This window comes from Schistocerca serialis, chromosome 7 (genome assembly GCF_023864345.2).
Source record: "Schistocerca serialis cubense isolate TAMUIC-IGC-003099 chromosome 7, iqSchSeri2.2, whole genome shotgun sequence".
NCBI lineage: Eukaryota > Metazoa > Arthropoda > Insecta > Orthoptera > Acrididae > Schistocerca > Schistocerca serialis.
The window spans coordinates 308,437,621-308,457,998 of record NC_064644.1 but is presented as its reverse complement, the minus strand read 5'-3'; positions in this window follow the sequence as shown (position 1 = coordinate 308,457,998).

Sequence of the window (20,378 nt, the reverse complement as noted above, 5' to 3'; positions counted from 1 at the left end):
GTTCAACAACAAAGTTAGGAAACTACTGCGAAACCAAAGAGAGCTTCATTGCAAGTTTAAACGCAGCCAAGACCTCTCAGACAAACAGAAACTAAACGATGTCAAAGTTAGCGTAAGGAGGGCTATGCAGGAAGCGTTCAGTGAATTCGAAAGTAAAATTCTATGTACCGACTTGACAGAAAATCCTAGGAAGTTCTGGCCCTACGTTAAATCAGTAAGTGGATGATGATGGCATTGAAACAGAGGATGACACGCGTAAAGCTGAAATACTAAACACCTTTTTCCAAAGCTGTTTCACAGAGGAAGACCGCACTGCAGTTCCTTCTCTAAATCCTCGCACAAACGAAAAAATGGCTGATATCGAAATAAGTGTCCAAGGAATAGAAAAGCAACTGAAATCACTCAACAGAGGAAAGTCCACTGGACCTGACGGGATATCAATTCGATTCTACACAGAGTACGCGAAAGAACTTTCCCCCTTACTAACAGCCGTGTACAGCAAGTCTCTAGAGGAAGGGAAGGTTCCAAATGATTGGAAAAGAGCACAGGTAGTCCCAGTCTTCAAGAAGGGTCGTAGAGCAGATGCGCAAAACTATAGACCTATATCTCTGACATCAATCTGTTGTAGAATTTTAGAACATGTTTTTTGCTCGCGTATCATGTCATTTCTGGAAACCCAGAATCTACTCTGTAGGAATCAACATGGATTCCGGAAACAGCGATCGTGTGAGACCCAACTCGCTTTATTTGTTCATGAGACCCAGAAAATATTAGATACAGGCTCCCAGGTAGATGCCATTTTCCCTGACTTCCGGAAGGTGTTCGATACATTTCCGCACTGTCGCCTGTTAAACAAAGTAAGAGCCTACGGAATATCAGACCAGCTGTGTGGCTGGATTGAAGAGTTTTTAGCAAACAGAACACAGCATGTTGTTCTCAATGGAGAGACGTCTACAGACGTTAAAGTAACCTCTGGAGTGCCACAGGGGAGTGTTATGGGACCATTGCTTTTCACAATATATATACATGACCTAGTAGACAGTGTCGGAGGTTCCATGCGGCTTTTCGAGGATGATGCTGTAGCATACAGAGAAGTTGCAGCATTAGAAAATTGCAGCGAAATGCAGGAAGATCTGCAGCGGATAGGCACTTGGTGCAGGGAGTGGCAACTGACCCTTAACATTGACAAATGTAACGTATTGCGAATACATAGAAAGAAGGATCCTTTATTGTATGATTCTGTGATAGCGGAACAAACACTGGCAGCAGTTACTTCTGTAAAATACACTCCTGGAAATGGAAAAAAGAACACATTGACACCGGTGTGTCAGACCCACCATACTTGCTCCGGACACTGCGAGAGGGCCGTACAAGCAATGATCACACGCATGGCACAGCGGACACACCAGGAACCGCGGTGTTGGCCGTCGAATGGCGCTAGCTGCGCAGCATTTGTGCACCGCCGCCGTCAGTGTCAGCCAGTTTGCCGTGGCATACGGAGCTCCATCGCAGTCTTTAACACTGGTAGCATGCCGCGACAGCGTGGACGTGAACCGTATGTGCAGTTGACGGACTTTGAGCGAGGGCGTATAGTGGGCATGCGGGAGGCCGGGTGGACGTACCGCCGAATTGCTCAACACGTGGGGCGTGAGGTCTCCACAGTACATCGATGTTGTCGCCAGTGGTCGGCGGAAGGTGCACGTGCCCGTCGACCTGGGACCGGACCGCAGCGACGCACGGATGCACGCCAAGACCGTAGGATCCTACGCAGTGCCGTAGGGGACCGCACCGCCACTTCCCAGCAAATTAGGGACACTGTTGCTCCTGGGGTATCGGCGAGGACCATTCGCAACCGTCTCCATGAAGCTGGGCTACGGTCCCGCACACCGTTAGGCCGTCTTCCGCTCACGCCCCAACATCTTGCTGCCCGCCTCCAGTGGTGCCGCGACAGGCGTCAATGGAGGGACGAATGGAGACGTGTCGTCTTCAGCGATGAGAGTCGCTTCTGCCTTGGTGCCAATGATGGTCGTATGCGTGTTTGGCGCCGTGCAGGTGAGCGCCACAAACAGGACTGCATACGACCGAGGCATACAGGGCCAACACCCGGCATCATGGTGTGGGGAGCGATCTCCTACACTGGCCGTACACCACTGGTGATCATCGAGGGGACACTGAATAGTGCACGGTACATCCAAACCGTCATCGAACCCATCGTTCTACCATTCCTAGACCGGAAAGGGAACTTGTTGTTCCAACAGGACAATGCACGTCCGCATGTATCCCGTGCCACCCAACGTGCTCTAGAAGGTGTAAGTCAACTACCCTGGCCAGCAAGATCTCCGGATCTGTCCCCCATTGAGCATGTTTGGGACTGGATGAAGCGTCGTCTCACGCGGTCTGCACGTCCAGCACCAACGCTGGTCCAACTGAGGCGCCAGGTGGAAATGGCATGGCAAGCCGTTCCACAGGACTACATCCAGCATGTCTACGATCGTCTCCATGGGAGAATAGCAGCCTGCATTGCTGCGAAAGGTGGCTATACACTGTATTAGTGCCGACATTGTGCATGCTCTGTTGCCTGTGTCTATGTGCCTGTGGTTCTGTCAGTGTGATCGTGTGATGTATCTGACCCCAGGAATGTGTCAATAAAGTTTCCCCTTCCTGGGACAATGAATTCACGGTGTTCTTATTTCAATTTCCAGGAGTGTATCTGGGAGTATGCGTGCGGAACGATTTGAAGTGGAATGATCTTATAAAATTAATTATTGGTAATGTGGGTGCCAGGTTGAGATTCATTGGGAGAGTGCTTAGAAAATGTAGTCCATCAACAAAGGAGGTGCCTTACAAAACACTCGTTCGACCTATACTTGAGTATTGCTCATCAGTGTGGGATCCGTACCAGGTCGGGATGACAGAGGAGATGGAGAAGATCGAATGAAGAGCGGCGCCTTTCGTCACCGGGTTATTTGGTAAGCGTGATAGCGTTACGGAGATGTTTAGCAAAGTCAAGTGGCAGACTCTGCAAGAGAAGTGCTCTGCATCGCGGTGTAGCTTGCTGTCCAGGTTTCGAGAGGGTGCGTTTCTGGATGAGGTATCGAATATATTGCTTCCCCCAACTTATACCTCCCGAGGAGATTACGAATGTAAAATTAGAGAGATTCGAGCGAACACGGAGGCTTTCTGGCAGTCTTCTTCCTGCGAACTATATGCGACTGGAACAGGAAAGGGAGGTAATGACAGTGGCACGTGAAGTGCCCTCCACCACACACCGTTGGGTGGCTTGCGGAGTATAAATGTAGATGTAGATCTCTCACCAACTGAAAACGTCTGGTCAGTGGTGGCCGACCAACTGGCTCGTCACAATACACCAGTCACTACTCTTGATGGACTGTGGTATCGTGTTGAAGCTGCATGGGCAGCTGTACATGTACACGCCATCCAAGCTCTGTTTGACTCAATGCCCAGGCGCATCAAGGCCGTTATTACGGCCAGAGGTAGTTGTTCTGGGTACTGATTTCTCAGGGTCTATGGCCTCAGATTGCGTGAAAATGTGATTTCATGTCAGTTCTAGTATAATATATTTGTCCAATGAATACCCATTTATCATCTGCATTTCTTCTTGGTGTAGCAATTTTAATGGCCAGTAGTGTACTTGGAAGTGATCTTTCTGCAACAACTAAAACCCAATGCTGAAATGATTGTCAACTGTGAAACGTCCCCCTTTTTAACAATTTATACAAGACTGTCCTTAAACTGACATACAATATTTTTAGCGCAACGCAATCTGACTTTCAAAATTCCCTACAAAAGAATGGCCCTGACTAACATTAAACTATACCTTTCACAAATCACTTACCTCACAAAAATCTTCGCTGCTCAAGCTACTGCAATACAGCGAGCGCCACTACTGCCAGCTAAATAAAAGATTCAAACTATGGAAGGCACTAACTACTGATAGGGATAGTTAGCAAATGAAAGATATTAATAGAGAACGAACAATGTATTTACCTTGATGTCATCACAAGTCATAATATATCTATCAGTTCATGACAAATTACAAACCTCCGCCATCTCTCTCCCCACATCCACCACTGCTGGCGGCTCACCTCCAACTGCGCAACGCTACGCGCTGTTCACATCCAGCTGCCGCTGCCCAACACTACAATGGCAGACAACAATGCAAACTAGCCACAGACTGCACACAGCACAGCCAGTGATTTTCATATTGAGCGCTACGTAACGTTGCCAATAAGAAAACATAAACAGCCTACTTACATAGAGAAAACATAAACAGCCTACTTACAACCGCACTACAATCAACTCATAAAAGTGACACAGCTGTTTGTTTTCTATTGAGTATGTGACTTTATCCTATCTGGCACTACCAGTGCTACGTTGCCCACAGTGCCAGATCAGTATTTTTCTTTGAAACTGCGTGTAGCGTTTTCTGCAAGCTTAAAAATACGAGGTATTTTCAAAGTGCTGATGGTATGACAACGCTGTGGGTGAGTGGTCTAAAGCCTCAACTCACTGATCCAGGTTCAATTCCCGCTGATCGCAATTTTTTTTTATCCTCGCGATATTGAAATATTACAAAATTTAAATATATTTAAAGAGTGCAGTTTGTTCATGTAAATTAATATATTCGATTTAGTAACAATTCCTAAACTTGTAAGTCAAATGGCTGTAGGCTACCACATTGTAGCACAGTAATATAGTTTTGCGCAAGCTGCCACTGGTCCAGATACTTTTGATTTGATTTAGTGTACGTGGAGGCCACCAGGTATCAATGTATTTCTCAGACAGGCGGTCTCATGAGTTCAGCAGGGATGCGGGTCAATCATAATTTGGGCTAGTACCACGAAAGGTCAACATCCCTACGTTCAGTCCGGAAGGACCCTGGTTCGGTTTCCGATACCTCCACATGATTTTTTGAGATAGGAAGGCCTGGAACGGGGTCAACGCAGTCTCATGAGGACGAATGATGCTCTGCTTGTATAAAGAGGCATCAACACCACCGGGATTCACCTACAGCAGCAACAGTGGTGATAACGGCGACATGGTGATCATATTTCTCACGATCGTAGAACACTCCTCGTACTGCCTTGTAGGCAGCCTTAGACCAGTGGGAACCGGCCTAAGGTCTGTTCTGTGAATAGTGTTTGGTGTTTAACATGTTTAGATATCGGACATTTCTCGTCGCTGTTGAGGTCAGTTTGACGGCTGTTTAGAATCGAGACAGCATCATTAACCCCGGCGTGAATGAGGCGAGAAACTGTTACACCAGCTATGAGGTCGGTATGAGATACGCGATGAAGTTTTTCCCAGTTGATCAGCAATCCTCTTACGAATTTCCCTTGGAAGACTTATTTTTTCTTGTCTAATGCGAAGACCGTCATTTACCAGATTCAAATCTAATTTACGAATGAAATCTCGGCGCTTCATGCGTGTTTTGTCACCTCTGTATTTTCGCTGTAGAGTGTGATGACATTTATGGTAGCCATATAGAATGTACCATAAAATATTGCCATAAGCCAACGTTTGCTGTTGCAGGCAACATCATAAGTGGCACTCAGTTCATCTCCGACGTCGACACCGGCTTTAGTTATATTGTAGTAAGTAATCATTTCGGGTTTTCTTTCATCACCTGTTGATTGGTCTATGTTTTCATCATGGTGTCAAAGGAGTCACAGGAACTAGTATTTGAACAATTTTCTAAAATTTCTTCTAGTCGTTCTTGTGGCCGACGTATTTTCTTCATAAGACATCTTTTGAAACATAAAATCTAAAAATAAATCAAAGAATACAATAAATAACTCAAAAATGTTCAAATGTGTGTGAATTCCTAAGGGACCAAACTGCTTAGGTCATCGGTCCCTAGACTTACACACTACTTAAACTAACTTAAACTAACTTATTCTAAGAACAACACACACACACACACACACATAACAGAGGCAGGACTCGAACCTCCGGCGGGAGGAGCCGCGCAGTCCGTGACAGGGCGCCTCAAACCGCGCGGCCACTCCTCGCGGCCCTATAAATAACTCATAAACTTTATATGAAGGCAGTAACTGTTCTCGGAAGAACGGAATACTGTTGATGACCGTGCAGTTTTTACCTGGAAATAAATTATGACTAACCGTAACCCTCAGCTGCCGACAGGTGTTGTTGATATACCGCGATGTGGACAGCTGAAAATGTATGCCCCGACTGGAACTCGAACCCGGGATCTCCTGCTTACATAGCAGACGCTCTATCCATCTGAGCCACCGAGGACACAGATGAATAGCGCGACTGCAGGGACTTATCCCTTGCACGCTTCCCGTGAGACTCACATTCCCAACTGTCCACAATTTTACATAGGTAATGTACCTTTCGGACATTTGCTCATTCACTCATTACTCGCTCACGCTTTAGCGATTCCCGTAAGAGTTTGGGCAAGCTGTGTGCATTCGCACAGACGAAGATCAACGGCTGGGTAGCCTTCAACTATATATGAAGACAGTAACTGTTCTCGAAAGAACAGAATACGTTGATGACCGTGCAGCTTTTACCTGGAAATAAATTATGACTAACTGAAACCCTCAGCGGCCGACAGCTGTTGTTGATATACCTCGATGTGGACAGCTGAAAATGTGTGCCCCGACCGGGACTCGAACCCGGGATCTCCTACTTACATAGCAGACGCTCTATCCATCTGAGCCACCGAGGACACAGTTGAATAGCGCGACTGCAGGGACTTATCCCTTGCACGCTTCCCGTGAGACTCACATTCCCAACTGTCCACAATTTTACATATGTAATGTACCTTATAGACATTTGCCAGTTAGTCATCATTTATTTCCAGGTAAAAGCTGCACGGTCATCAACAGTATTCTGTTCTTTCGAGAACAGTTACTGTCTTCATACATAGTTAAAGGCTGCCCAGCCATTGACCTTCGTCTGTGCGAATGCGCACAGGTTGCCCAAACTCTTACGGGAATCGCTAAAGCGTGCGCGAATAATGAGTGAATGGGCAAATGTCTATAAGGTACATTACATATGTAAAATTGTGGACAGTTGGGAATGTGAGTCTCACGGGAAGCGTTCAAGGGATAAGTCCCTGCAGTCGCGATATTCATCTGTGTCCTCGGTGGCTCAGATGGATAGAGCGTCTGCCATGTAAGCAGGAGATCCCGGGTTCCAGTCCCAGTCGGGGCACACATTTTCAGCTGTCCACATCGAGGTATATCAACAACACCTGTCGGCAGCTGAGGGTTTCAGGTAGTCATCATTTAACTCATAAACTTGTTGGCAGCTCAAAAATGTAACACCAACTACGAGGTCAGGTGTGATGTACCCTAGCCACCTTTGCGCACATGTATCTCCCTCTGACGCTGGCGCAACAATAAACTCAACACTGCATTGCCCCCGCCCCCCCCCCCCCCCCCACCGTCTGACTTACCTCCAGCTATTGTGGCAACAATGAAATTCAATAATCAGAGCTTCCTAACACCTCAGGTATGACTTACCCGACCTCACTCACTCAGGGTTAAACCTATTGTGCTACCCTGCTTTCAACGTTTTGCAATCCATTAACAAGACGATAATACACAGGCACCTCACGGCTGTCTAGATTGAACACCTTCCTCCATAAAGCACGAATCAACCGAATGGAATGGAGTGCAGTATCTACTGACTTGAGACCGAATAATCATATTTTGGATCAGTTTAAACTTGCAGACCGCTGCCTTCATTCTAGGTGTTGTTTTGTTTTTATTTTATATTCATTTATTTTTTCAGTGTTGTAAAGCTTATGCTCTCATTTCCTGATTTCCCTGGTTCTAACCCTATATACATTTGCGGATATGCAGGAGGCTCAAGATATTTTTGAGCAGTGTGTTTACAATACTCATTTCTATGAAATTTATTTAACAGGAACTCTCCCATATTTACTTAAGTTCGAATGTATGATTCAAGAATTGTTAATAAAATTCCTTCTGAATAATGTAGTCATACTGAGTTGCATTCTACATAAATCTCTCGTCTATTCTATTATGAAAAACCGAGCGAGGTGGCTCAGTGGTTAGCACACTGGACTCGCATTCGGGAGGACGACGGTTCAATCCCGCGTCCGGCCATCCTGATTTAGGTTTTCCGTGATTTCCCTAAATCGCTCCAGGCAAATGCCGGGATGGTTCCTTTGAAAGGGCACGGCCGACTTCCATCCCATTCCTTCCCTAATCCGATGAGACCGATGACCTCACTGTCTGGTCTCCTCCCCCAAAACAACCAACCAACCAACCAACCAATCTATTATGAAAACCCATGCTTTATAACAATACTAGACGTTACCCATAGTTGCACTCACATAGCAGTAGTTTTATTGTGATGAGAGATGGTGAAAATGTAAGCAATTGTAAGTGCAATAATGTCAGCTGCCCGCACGTGCCTGTCTGGTTAACCATAGCTCATCATGCACACCCTCCGGCAAATAGGATGTGGCAGCATGTGCAGCATCACTTGAGATAGGTCCGTGTTGAGGGGTGTGGACAGGATCACGCACATATGCACTGTGGTATTGAAATAGCTGCACATTACACAATGGCACAAAACGCAACAAAATTTAATTATTTTCAGTATGGTTTATGCTCTCTAATGTAGAAAAAAGATGTTCCATTCACTATTTCAACCTTATAAAATTCAAGGTCTCCTACAGTATTTTACTTTCTACAGCAGCTTGTGATATTCCTCAGTGGTCATGCTATCTCCTTACCAAGTTGTATGTATGTATGTATGTATTAAACCGGGAACCTAGGAATGACGGAGAGGCTTCATACCTTCATAGCCCTCAGTGGTTCACAAACTCACAACAGGCCACAGCAGTCCACCCACTCCACCGCCGTCCCAGACAAAATCCAGTGTGGACCGCACGTCTCATACCAGACGAGTGTAACCTCAGATGTTTGCATGGTAGTATAATTATGGTGTACGTGTACGTGGAAACGTTGTTTGCGCAGCAATCGCCGACACAGTGTAATTGAGGTGGAATAAGGGGAACCGGTCTGCATTCGCCGAGGTAAATGGAATACTGCCTTAAAAACCATCCACAGGCTGGCCAGCACACCGGACCTCGACATTAATCCACCGGGCGGATTCATGCCAGGGACTGGGACACCTCCCTGCTCGGGACGGGCTCATACCAAGTTTCGTGGAAATCATTTCAGCGGTTTTGTCATGAGAACGTAACTGACACTTACTATCGCATTTATGAGTTTGTATAAATGAACACTCCTGTGCATAATTTACATTATTTCATCCCTTATAATTAGGCCTTCATTCATCTTTCTGTACTCTGAGCATGTGGGTGCTATTCTGTCATTCTGCGCAACAGATTAATCTGAGATGTACCCTTTACCCTGTGACTCCAGCAAAATGCAATTTCCACCCCCACACTACTACAGAAGTCAGACAGACGCTCCTAACGTTCTAAAAGAGAAATGCCTGAAAAACTTTCAGCAATAAATATCTTCTGGAGTCGTCCGCTGTAAGGAAATGACACAAAAATGTAGCACACAATACCTTAAGCTGCGATGAGTGCTGTCTGCGCCGCTCGCTGCTGACAAATAAGATAACTCTCGTTCTATCTGGATTGACCTTCGCCAATTAAACTCTCCCTACGCCTTGATGAAGTCAAGGATTCCTGTTCGCCCCTAGTCTAACTATTGGTGTGGTACACTGGTCAGATAACCAATCCACCGTGGTGCCACTCAAAAATTCGCTCGCAGGCGTTTAACTATAACTCTGTCTGTCCACACTGCGCAATAAGTGTGGTGGCCAACACAGTGAACAACGCTTAATCGCAAGGACTCAATATAGAGTCACACTCCGATTTGCTCTCGACAGAGGTGCTCTCCCAGTGAAGTACTAGGGAAAGACTTGTTACTCGCTCTTTGAGTTTGTAACGAATGCGTAGGCTGGGCGCTCCCACACAATGTAGCGGAATTTGCTTTTAAGCCGAACACAGGGTCGTTCTCCCCTTTCACTCGGTCAAATGCTGTCCGCTCCTCGGGCGGTCGCCGTCTGATGTAGATAGGCTGAATCGTCCTCTGAAGGGACCGGCCTCTCGGTGTGTGGTCCACCTCTCCCAAACTAAAAGCTCTTGTGACCGTCATGTCTTGAATGTGTGTGTGTACACCAGCCTCGAGTATGTCAACCCCGGTAAGCACTAGTTATTTGCCTATCATTTACATGAATTCATACAACATTGACTTTATCTTATCGAGTTTGGGTTCGAATGAAGCGTCTTGATGTGTTGAATATGATTGTGAGGGCGGAATATGTAAGCAATGAAGGTTAGGAGACCACAACGTCTTACAGTACCATGATACATATTTGCATCGTCATTGATCTGTCATGCACATAACACTTGATGCTCTCTACAGAAACAGATAACTGGTAAGTAAAACAGAAAAGCAGAACTTCCAGATACCATGCAGCACTTAGTTCTGCCTTTGCTGATTTGCAAAGAAATCTGTGGTGTCACCGCCAGACACCACACTTGCTAGGTGGTAGCTTAAATCGGCCGCGGTCCATTTAGTACATGTCGGACCCGCATGTCGCCACTGTGTGATCGCAGACCTAGCGCCACCACAAGGCAGGTCTCGAGAGACGATATAGCACTCGCCCCAGTTGTACGAGGAGATTGCTAGCGACCATACGGACGAAGCCTTCCTCTCATTTGCCGAGAGCCAGTTAGAATAGCCTTCTGCTAAGTCCATGGCTACGACCTAGCAAGGCGCCATTAGCCTTACCTACTTTGAGAGATAGTATAAATGTCTCAAGAAGAATGCTGTAGTCATCAACTAATAAAGTTAAGTATAAAGCAGCTACGTACTTTTCTTGCTACCATTCAATAGTTATCCTGTTCCAGAATTGACGCCCGTCGGCGTGAGTGTGTACGCGTGCCTTTCTATCGGCTACCCGTCACTGTGGACTGGCTGCCTTGTCAGTCCACTTCATTGGCGACGAGTCTACAAAGGATCTTGTGTTTTGCTTTGCCCTAATTTATTTGTGTCATGGCTTCGCCAGATGTACTGTCCGAATTTTATCGCTTGCAGAATCAGCAGACGCAGGCGTTATTGGATGCCCTTGGACAGCTCATCCAGGGTCAACGTGCGCTGCACACCGATGCGGCCGCCGCCGCTTCACCGCTACCGCAGCCACAACCTGCCGTTGCACCGCCTTTTAGGCACTACGACCCGAACCAGGAGACATGGCAGGAATGGTCCCGACAGTTTGCCTTCCACCTCGCCGCCTACAGAATTCAAGGTAATGAGCGGCAGCCGTTTTTGCTTTCTTGTGTCGGTGTGTCCACCTACCGTGTGATAGTGAAATTGTTTCCCCGACGAGACGTAGCAACTCTGTCCTACGAGGAAATTTTGTCTGCATTAGATGTCTATTTCAAAGAAACAGTTAATGTGGTTGCCAAACGGTATACGTTTTTTCGTACAAAACGTACGGCCGGTCAAACTAATAGGGAGTGGGTAGCAACATTGCAAGGACTTACTAGGGACTGTGCCTTTGATTGTGACTGTGGTCTTTCTTATTCAGATACAATGGTACGTGATGCAATTGCACAGAACGTTTCTGATGTTCGCATACAGGAGCAAATATTGAAACTAGTTAATCCCTCCCTTCAACAAGTGATAGACATATTGGATAGACAGGACACACTTGACTGTGCTCAGGAATCTTTTGACACTTCGCCAAAAGATGTGTGTAACATTAACCGGCCCGCCGGGCGCTCTCGAGCTGCGCGGCCCGGTCAACTGCCCTCGCATACGTCCGCACAGCTGCCGCCGCGCGCTAAGCCAGGTGTGCCGCGCCAGCACACAAATGCAGTGAAATCATGCCCGCGGTGTGCTACTAGACATTCGCGTGAACATTGCCCGTCACGCCAAGCTATTTGCTTTTTCTGCAATAAGAAAGGACATGTTCAAAGTGTTTGCCAGAAAAAGCTCCGTTCAGACAATCGCAACCATTCCAGGCCCTTTGCTTCGCGCCGGAATCGAACCAAGGACACTCAGGCTCGTGGACCTTCGCCCATGGACATTCATGTCGTTAATTCCACTTCGTCCAGTGACACTTTCTCTAACAGTGCCTGTGTTCGTCCCACAACAACTGTGCATCGACGTCGCCGGAAATCACGTCAATTAGCAAGTGATTCTGTACCAGTGTCTGTTCAAATTGCACAAAACAGTCGCTCTTGTCGTCAGCGGAACAATAAACTTTTTGTGGACTTAGACTTTGAAGGCAAAGTGATACCATTCCAGCTCGATACCGGAGCTGCAGTTTCATTGCTCAATCACGACACGTACAAACAACTGGGCACACCTCCGTTGCGTTCCGCAAATGTTAAGCTAACCACATATTCAGGACAGACAATACCTGTGTTAGGACAGTGCAGCCTTCTGGCCACATACAAGGGACAAACAAAACTGATGTCATTTTACGTTCTTCGTTCTTCTACGGCAGTGAACTTGTTTGGCTTAGATTTATTTCAGTTCTTTAACATGTCTATTGTAAATCATGTCCTATCAGTGAATCAAACTGTGCCTTCAGACAGTGTTTCTCGCTTATGTGAAGAATTTGCAGACATTTTTGCACCGGGCTTAGGTTGCGCTAAATACTATGCAGCACATTTGGAACTGAACGTAAACGCGCAACCGAAATTTTTCAGAGCGCGCAATGTTCCTCACGCATTGCGTGATGAGGTCGCAAGAACATTAAACGATTTAGAATCACAAGGTGTGAGTGAATGTGCGCAATGCCTCTTCCATTTCAGCTCCGCTTCATCGCTTACGCCGTAAAGGTGTTCCGTTCGTCTGGACGACGGAATGCGAACGCGCCTTTCGCCAGTTGAAATCGGCGTTGCTTTCTAATACGTGCCTTACGCCATTCGATCCCCAGAAACCCCTTTTGTTGATGGTAGATGCATCGGATTTCGGGATCGGTGCTGTGCTTGTGCACAAAGTTGGCTCCCATGATCGCCCTATTGCCTTTGCGTCCAAATTGCTCTCGTCTGCGCAAAGAAATTATTCACAGATAGAGAAAGAAGCTTTGGCTCTCGTGTTTGGTGTTACTAAGTTCCATGATTTCTTGTATGGTCGTCACTTCACCATCATCACAGACCACAAACCTTTGACATCGCTTTTTCATCCGACCAAGCCTGTACCTCCACGTACAGCGCAGAAATTCATTCGCTGGTCTCTTTTCCTCTCGCAGTACCGCTACGATATCTTGTATCGGTCCACTGCTAAGCACGGAAACGCCGATGCGTTGTCCCGTTTGCCTGTTGCTGAGGATAGAGCATTCGATTCTTCCGAACTTGCTTGCATGTTCATTGATTCGGAAACCGATGAAGTGGTCGAATCGTTTCCGATTGATTTTCGTCGTGTAGCTACAGCCACAGCTGCTGACCCTGTCCTTGCTACTGTTTTGCGTTTTGTTGCTACGCAATGGCCTTTGTCAAAGTCTCGGATCGAGGATCCGTTGGTTCGCCGATTTTTTGCTCACAAGGAGAGACTTTTTGTTCGACGTGGTGTTTTGTTGTTGCGTTCTGATAATGATCAGTCCAGAGTCGTGGTCCCACGTTCGTTACAGTCCTCTGTTTTACGGCTTCTTCACCACGGACATTGGGGTATAGTGCGAACGAAACAACTTGCTCGTCAGCACTGTACTTGGTTCGGAATCGATGCTGCGATAACGAATATGTGTTCTTCTTGCATGGCGTGTGCCGAACAACAATCCGCACCGCCGCGGAAAGTCTTTGCATGGCCAAAAGCCACTTCCCCTTGGCAACGCTTGCACATTGATTTTGCTGGTCCATTCTGGAATGCTCGATGGTTGGTTCTGGTCGATGCCTTCAGTAATTTTCCTTTTGTTGTCCGGATGTCTTCCACGACGTCCTCCGCCACCATCCAAGCGTTGTCTGCTATCTTTTGCATTGAAGGTCTTCCGCAGACTATTGTTTCCGACAATGGCCCACAATTCATGTCCGCAGAATTTCAGTCATTCTGCCAGGCCAATGGTATTCACCATCTGACATCCGCGCCGTTTTCGCCTCAGTCCAACGGTGCCGCTGAACGATTGGTCCGGACTTTCAAGTCACAGATGTTGAAATTGCAAGAGTCGCATTCTCGGGAGGACGCATTGTTGCTCTTTTTGTCTTCGTATCGCTCTCAGCCCCGAGATGGTCGCTCGCCGGCTGAGTTGCTCCACGGTCGTCCTCATCGCACCTTGATGTCTTTGCTGCATCCGCCGCATCAGGTTCCTGTGCAGCGGCAGACTCCTGCTTTTGCTCCAGGCGACGTTGTATTTTATCGCAACTATCGCGGTTCACGGCGTTGGCTCGCAGGGCGCATTCTTCGCTGCCTCGGCCGCGCGATGTATTTGGTTTTGGGGGCCTCTGGTGAGGTGCGTCGGCATCTCAATCAGCTGCGCCTCTGTCGCCGCACGGGTTCTGCCGCTCCCCGTCTGCTTTCCGCGACGGTGCCGTCCGGTCAGCGCCCTGGGGACCCATCTACTGGCTCGCCTCATCCCCAGGTGTTACCGACGATGCCTTCCCATTTGCCCCATGGCGACGCGCCGCCGCAGCCGCAGCCGCAGCCGCCGCCGCCGCCGCCGCCGCCGCCGCCGCCGCCGCCGCCTGTTCTCCCGCCGGCGCCGCCCGCATTAGACGCTTCGCTGCAGCCGCCAAGCGCCTCCCAGGGTCACGCGCCGCCGATCGCTTCCCGTGACCAGCTGTCCTCCGCCATGGAACTCCCGACCGCTCCGGACCACATGACGTCATCGCGCGTCGGCTACCCCGACGCAATGGAGTTCGACACTTCGGCCCCTCATGTTTCTTTACGGGCGCATACACCGCATGTTGACGTGCACCCTGGACTAGCTTTTCAGGCGTTTCCTAGCTCCCCTCGCACCGAATGGCCGGGTGCGGGTGGCACAGCCTCGCCTGTTGTTAGGCTCCCCACCTCGTCGCATACGTCAACATGGGGTCCTCCCCACGGCGGGCGGAAGCCTTATCTCACGACCGTTCGCCGATTTGCGGGGGAGGAATGTGGTGTCACCGCCAGACACCACACTTGCTAGGTGGTAGCTTAAATCGGCCGCGGTCCATTTAGTACATGTCGGACCCGCGTGTCGCCACTGTGTGATCGCAGACCTAGCGCCACCACAAGGCAGGTCTCGAGAGACGATATAGCACTCGCCCCAGTTGTACGAGGAGATTGCTAGCGACCATACGGACGAAGCCTTCCTCTCATTTGCCGAGAGCCAGTTAGAATAGCCTTCTGCTAAGTCCATGGCTACGACCTAGCAAGGCGCCATTAGCCTTACCTACTTTGAGAGATAGTATAAATGTCTCAAGAAGAATGCTGTAGTCATCAACTAATAAAGTTAAGTATAAAGCAGCTACGTACTTTTCTTGCTACCATTCAATAGTTATCCTGTTCCAGAATTGACGCCCGTCGGCGTGAGTGTGTACGCGTGCCTTTCTATCGGCTACCCGTCACTGTGGACTGGCTGCCTTGTCAGTCCACTTCAAAATCACTTCTGTTAAACCAACCACAGAAGTTTGATAAGGGGATATGATCGCCTTCCTGGAATTAGCTACAAGCACTTGACGTTAACAAACTGGTTGGATGGCCAGAGCAAATGTTGAGATTTATACAAATCGGCAATCAAACCATCGATGTTAATATGGACTGGGCATTCAGGCCAGGTAATAGTATCTGAACCATAAGGCGTACAACATTTGAGGCTCATGTAAAGGGCACACGTACCTAGCAATTGGCCTAAATTGTGATTGGAGAATAACGGTTGCACCAGTATCTCACCATTATGCAGTTGTGGTCATTCTTCACGGCAGTAAGTAAGTGGACATATGTGATACATGATCCTGGTACATGTACCAGACCTTTTGTTAGAACCAAGTGAATAATAACTCATCGAATCATTATTGGTCGAGTTAGAATGTTCCCAGCGCCATTTTCATCGTATTATACATTTTCGATGATCATCTGAGGTCTAAAATTTATCGATCGGAAGTAAAAGTTTTTATTGTGTAGTTCACATTCGCCAGTACTTCAGAGACAGATTTTCGAAATAGTACATGACATTTCATGTGAGTTATGTCATTTTAATTTTAAATTTCGATGTGACAAGATTTATCTTCAATTTTCGGTCATCCTTATCACTGACATTTTGTTCGGTATAATGCTTAGTTGACGAAGTCTTGAGTTGAATCTAAAATGTCGTCAAAATACTAGGTACTCGCTGTCTTCATATACCCGACAACATGACAGCGATACCCACCGCAATCATCGTTCAACAACCTACATTCACTGGAAGTTTATGAAATCTCCCGTACTGCGTCCCACCCTAGTGCTCTTGACACTAATTTCCTTCCCTGCAGTACGAAATGACAGGGGACAAATTTTACTATTGTGCTGCGGGATATAAGTAATCTGATAGCAATCTATAGGTGGGATTCGAATCAGTGTACTTTCTTCCCTGTATGAATGCTACCGTGAAATCCGAACACTATAGAAGGAAGCAGCTTGTAAGTAATGACACTATAGAAGGAAGCAGCTTGTAAGTAATGACTTGTCTGTAAAATACAGAACTGCTGTCTATCAAAGAGTTTTTCTATTCCGTTAGGTCTCTAAATATGGGTATATATCGATACAAGCGGAATATCTGTCCCATAAACAAGTAACTGTCTGAAACTTCCTGAATTATGATAACTGGGCCACGAATTTGTCATTTGTGAACATTGGTGTTATTTTAAGAGATATGTATGCGCGATCTAAAGAATCTCCATCACAGCATCACCCCATTCTGGTACACACATTTGATCTACCAGGATGTTTCAAAACAGAGTAATGTGTATTCCACTCGTAATGCGGGTCGCGTCTACAACAGCCTGGAAACTACTTTTGCGGTCAGCCGCAAAGCAATGGAGAACATACTGATCATAATTTACAGTCTACGCGTCCACATTAATCTTATGCTCACTGAAAGAAAATGTTCCTGCTTGCTATTTACTGAGGAGAATTAGGAACTATGACTGAAAATACGGGACCAAACTCCTGAGGCCATCGGTCCCCAAGCTTACACACTACTTACTTAATCTGACTTAGACTAACTTTCGCTAAGGACAACACACACGCCAATGCCCGAGGGAGGACTTGAACCTCCGGCGGGAGGGGCCGCGCAATCCACGACATGACGCCTCAAACCAAGCGGTCACTCCGCGCGGATGACTTCTGATCATCATAGTTAAATGATCGCCTTAAAAGTGAAAAATAATCTCGCCACTTGCCACGCGGTTATGTCGACATTACGGGCTGCACATAAACAGTTACTTTAGTGAAATCTAATATATCCAGGCCGGTGTACAGTCCTCGCAAGTTCACTTCCTACTTTTACCAAAAACGCTTTTCGTAGCTGTTCAGCTGTGATGTCATTCGAGGCACAGTGCTCCCTGGCGTTTGACTGACGAGCACGGATTGATATCTCAGTATGAAGTGTGCCTACCAACTGGCTCTCGGGCTGTATTTACATATGGGCGCAGCGGACCGCTGAACGGAACATCTGCTATCAACCGCTCTAGGCACAAGTAGCAGCATCTAAATGGCCACTTTCTCAGACTTGTATTAATTAATATCTCTGTTGTGTAACAATTTATACTCATCATAATTTTTATATAATTTGAGTTAAGTTGCTTTAGTTACGTTTCCGTTCGACTGCATTTAAACAATGCCAGCTAGAAATTTTGGAACGGAATCGACAGTAGAACATGACCTCTGAACTGCCCATAAGATATTTGTAGTGATCGTTATCTATCATAAAGGCTTGAAACTCGGTACAGCTGTGTTATTTAATAAATGCAATCAAGTACTTTAATTAGAACTTTCTATACAAACTATAATTGAGCTATTATGACTAGGAATGTATTTGTTCCAAATTTAGTTTTTAGTGAATAACTTGACAACTAGTAGAGGTATCTTAATGGAGTGTCATAGTTAACGTTTTTATATCAAACTGAGGCTCCATACGAGTTTTCATCTTTCTGAATCTAATATTTAGTGCCTTCAAAATTTCGTAAAAACACTGATTTTGACCAAAATATTGCTCCGATCAAGTGGAGACTTGTTACGTTTAATTGTGACACAATTTCAGCTTTCTAGCTGCATTATTTAGCACCACATATTTTTTCTTAAAATAATATATTTAGCGAAACCTATTATTAGATCATTCTGAAGCTTCCTAATGTTAGCATTAATATACTGAAGATCCTCCGACAAAGGTTCGAAAAGTTATTGTGAGTTTTAAGTTCATTCTTAGATTGTGATACAATACTGTCAATACTACACACAGGCGCATTATGATGACGTGACACTAGTGGTAGTGAGCTGAGGTAGTCCTAGCACGCTCGCTCGCCTCTATATCTCTCACAATGTTTTTTTTAAAAAACTTTATTTTTGAACAAAATTAAATATTAGAAACAAACGATGTTACTATAGCTGACCTCTTGACCTCTTTTATTTGAAATTCATTCTAGCAAAATTTTTCTTACTACTACACCCACAAAAGTAAACATAAACATGTATATTATTTGCAAAATAATGTACAACATAGAAATATGAAATAAAATTTTCGATTGTTAAACAATTAATTTTGTAGTTTAGTATTTTCAATCATTACACGAAACAGAAACACAAAAAAATATTATGCTTTTCAGTACTCACTCATTTAATGACAACCATGCGCACGACTGTGTGTGTCCTTATGAACCACTTTCACTAAAGCATTTGAGGTAGATGGTCAGAAATTACTATGTATGGCGTTGTTCACATCTAAGGGAGGACAAGACACAAGCTACACTTTATTTTCCTTTTATAATCTAAACAAACAATTGACAAGTTATCAGAAAGAATGTTTTCTTTTAAAAATTTTATTATTGGGAACACTATTATGAACTTTTTCAGAATGATTATTGGCAGTACGTCACTTCATAAAATCATGAAATATTACTTCGTTGTTAATCTTGAATCACAAACTTTGCAGTATATATATATAGGGTTGTCCATTGATAGTGACCGGGCCAAATATCTCACGAAATAAGCATCAAACGAAAAAACTACAAAGAACGAAACTCGTCTAGCTTGAAGGGAGAAACTAGATAGCGCTATGGTTGGCCCGATAGATGGCGCTGCCATAGGTCAAACGGATATCAACTGCGTTTTTTTAAATAGGAACCCCCTTTTTTATTACATATTCGTTTTGAATATGTTTTAGTTGGACCACTTTTTTCGCTTTGTGATAGATGGCTCTGTAATAGTCACAAACGTATAAGAACGTTGTGTCACGTAACATTCCGCCAGTGCGGACGGTATTTGCTTTGTCATACATTACCCGTGTTAAAATGGACCGTTTACCAATTGCGGAAAAGGTCGATATCGTGTTGATGTATGGCTACTGTGATCAAAATGCACAACGAGCGTGTGCTATGTATGCTACTCGGTATCCTGGACGACATCATCCAAGTGTCCGGGCGTTCGCCGGATGGTTACGTTATTTAAGGAAACAGGAAGTGTTCAGCCACATCTGAAACGTCAACCATGATCTGCAACAAATGATGATGCCCAAGTAGGTGTTTTAGCTGCTGTCGCAGCTAATCCGCACATCAGTAGCAGACAAATTGCGCGAGAATCGGGTTCTGCCACTGGGCACAAGAGAAAGTACGGGACGATGACAGATTTCTTGCACGCGTTCTATTTAGCGACGAAGCGTCATTCACCAACAGCGGTAACGTAAACCGGCGTGATATGCACTACTGGGCAACGGAAAATCCACGATGGCTGCGACAAGTGGAACATCAGCGACATTGGCGGTTTAATGTATGGTGCGGCATTATGGGAGGAAGGATAATTGGCCTCCATTTTATCGATGGCAATCTAAATGGTGCAATGTATGCTGATTTCGTACGTAATGTTCTACCGATGTTGCTACAAGATGTTTCACTGGATGACAGAAAGGCGATGTACTTCCAACATAATGAAGGTCTGGCACATATCTCGCGAGCTGTTGAAGCGGTGTTGAATAACATATTTCATGACGGGTGGATTGGTCGTCGAAGCACGTTCACCGGATCTGACGTCCTCGGATTTCTTTTGTGGGTAAAGTTGAAGGATATTTGCTATCGTGATCCTCCGACAACGCCTGACAAAATGTGTCAGCGCATTGTCAGTGCAAGTGCGAAAATTACGGAAGGCGAACTACTCGCTGTTGAGAGGAATGTCGTTACACGTATCGCCAAATGCATTGAG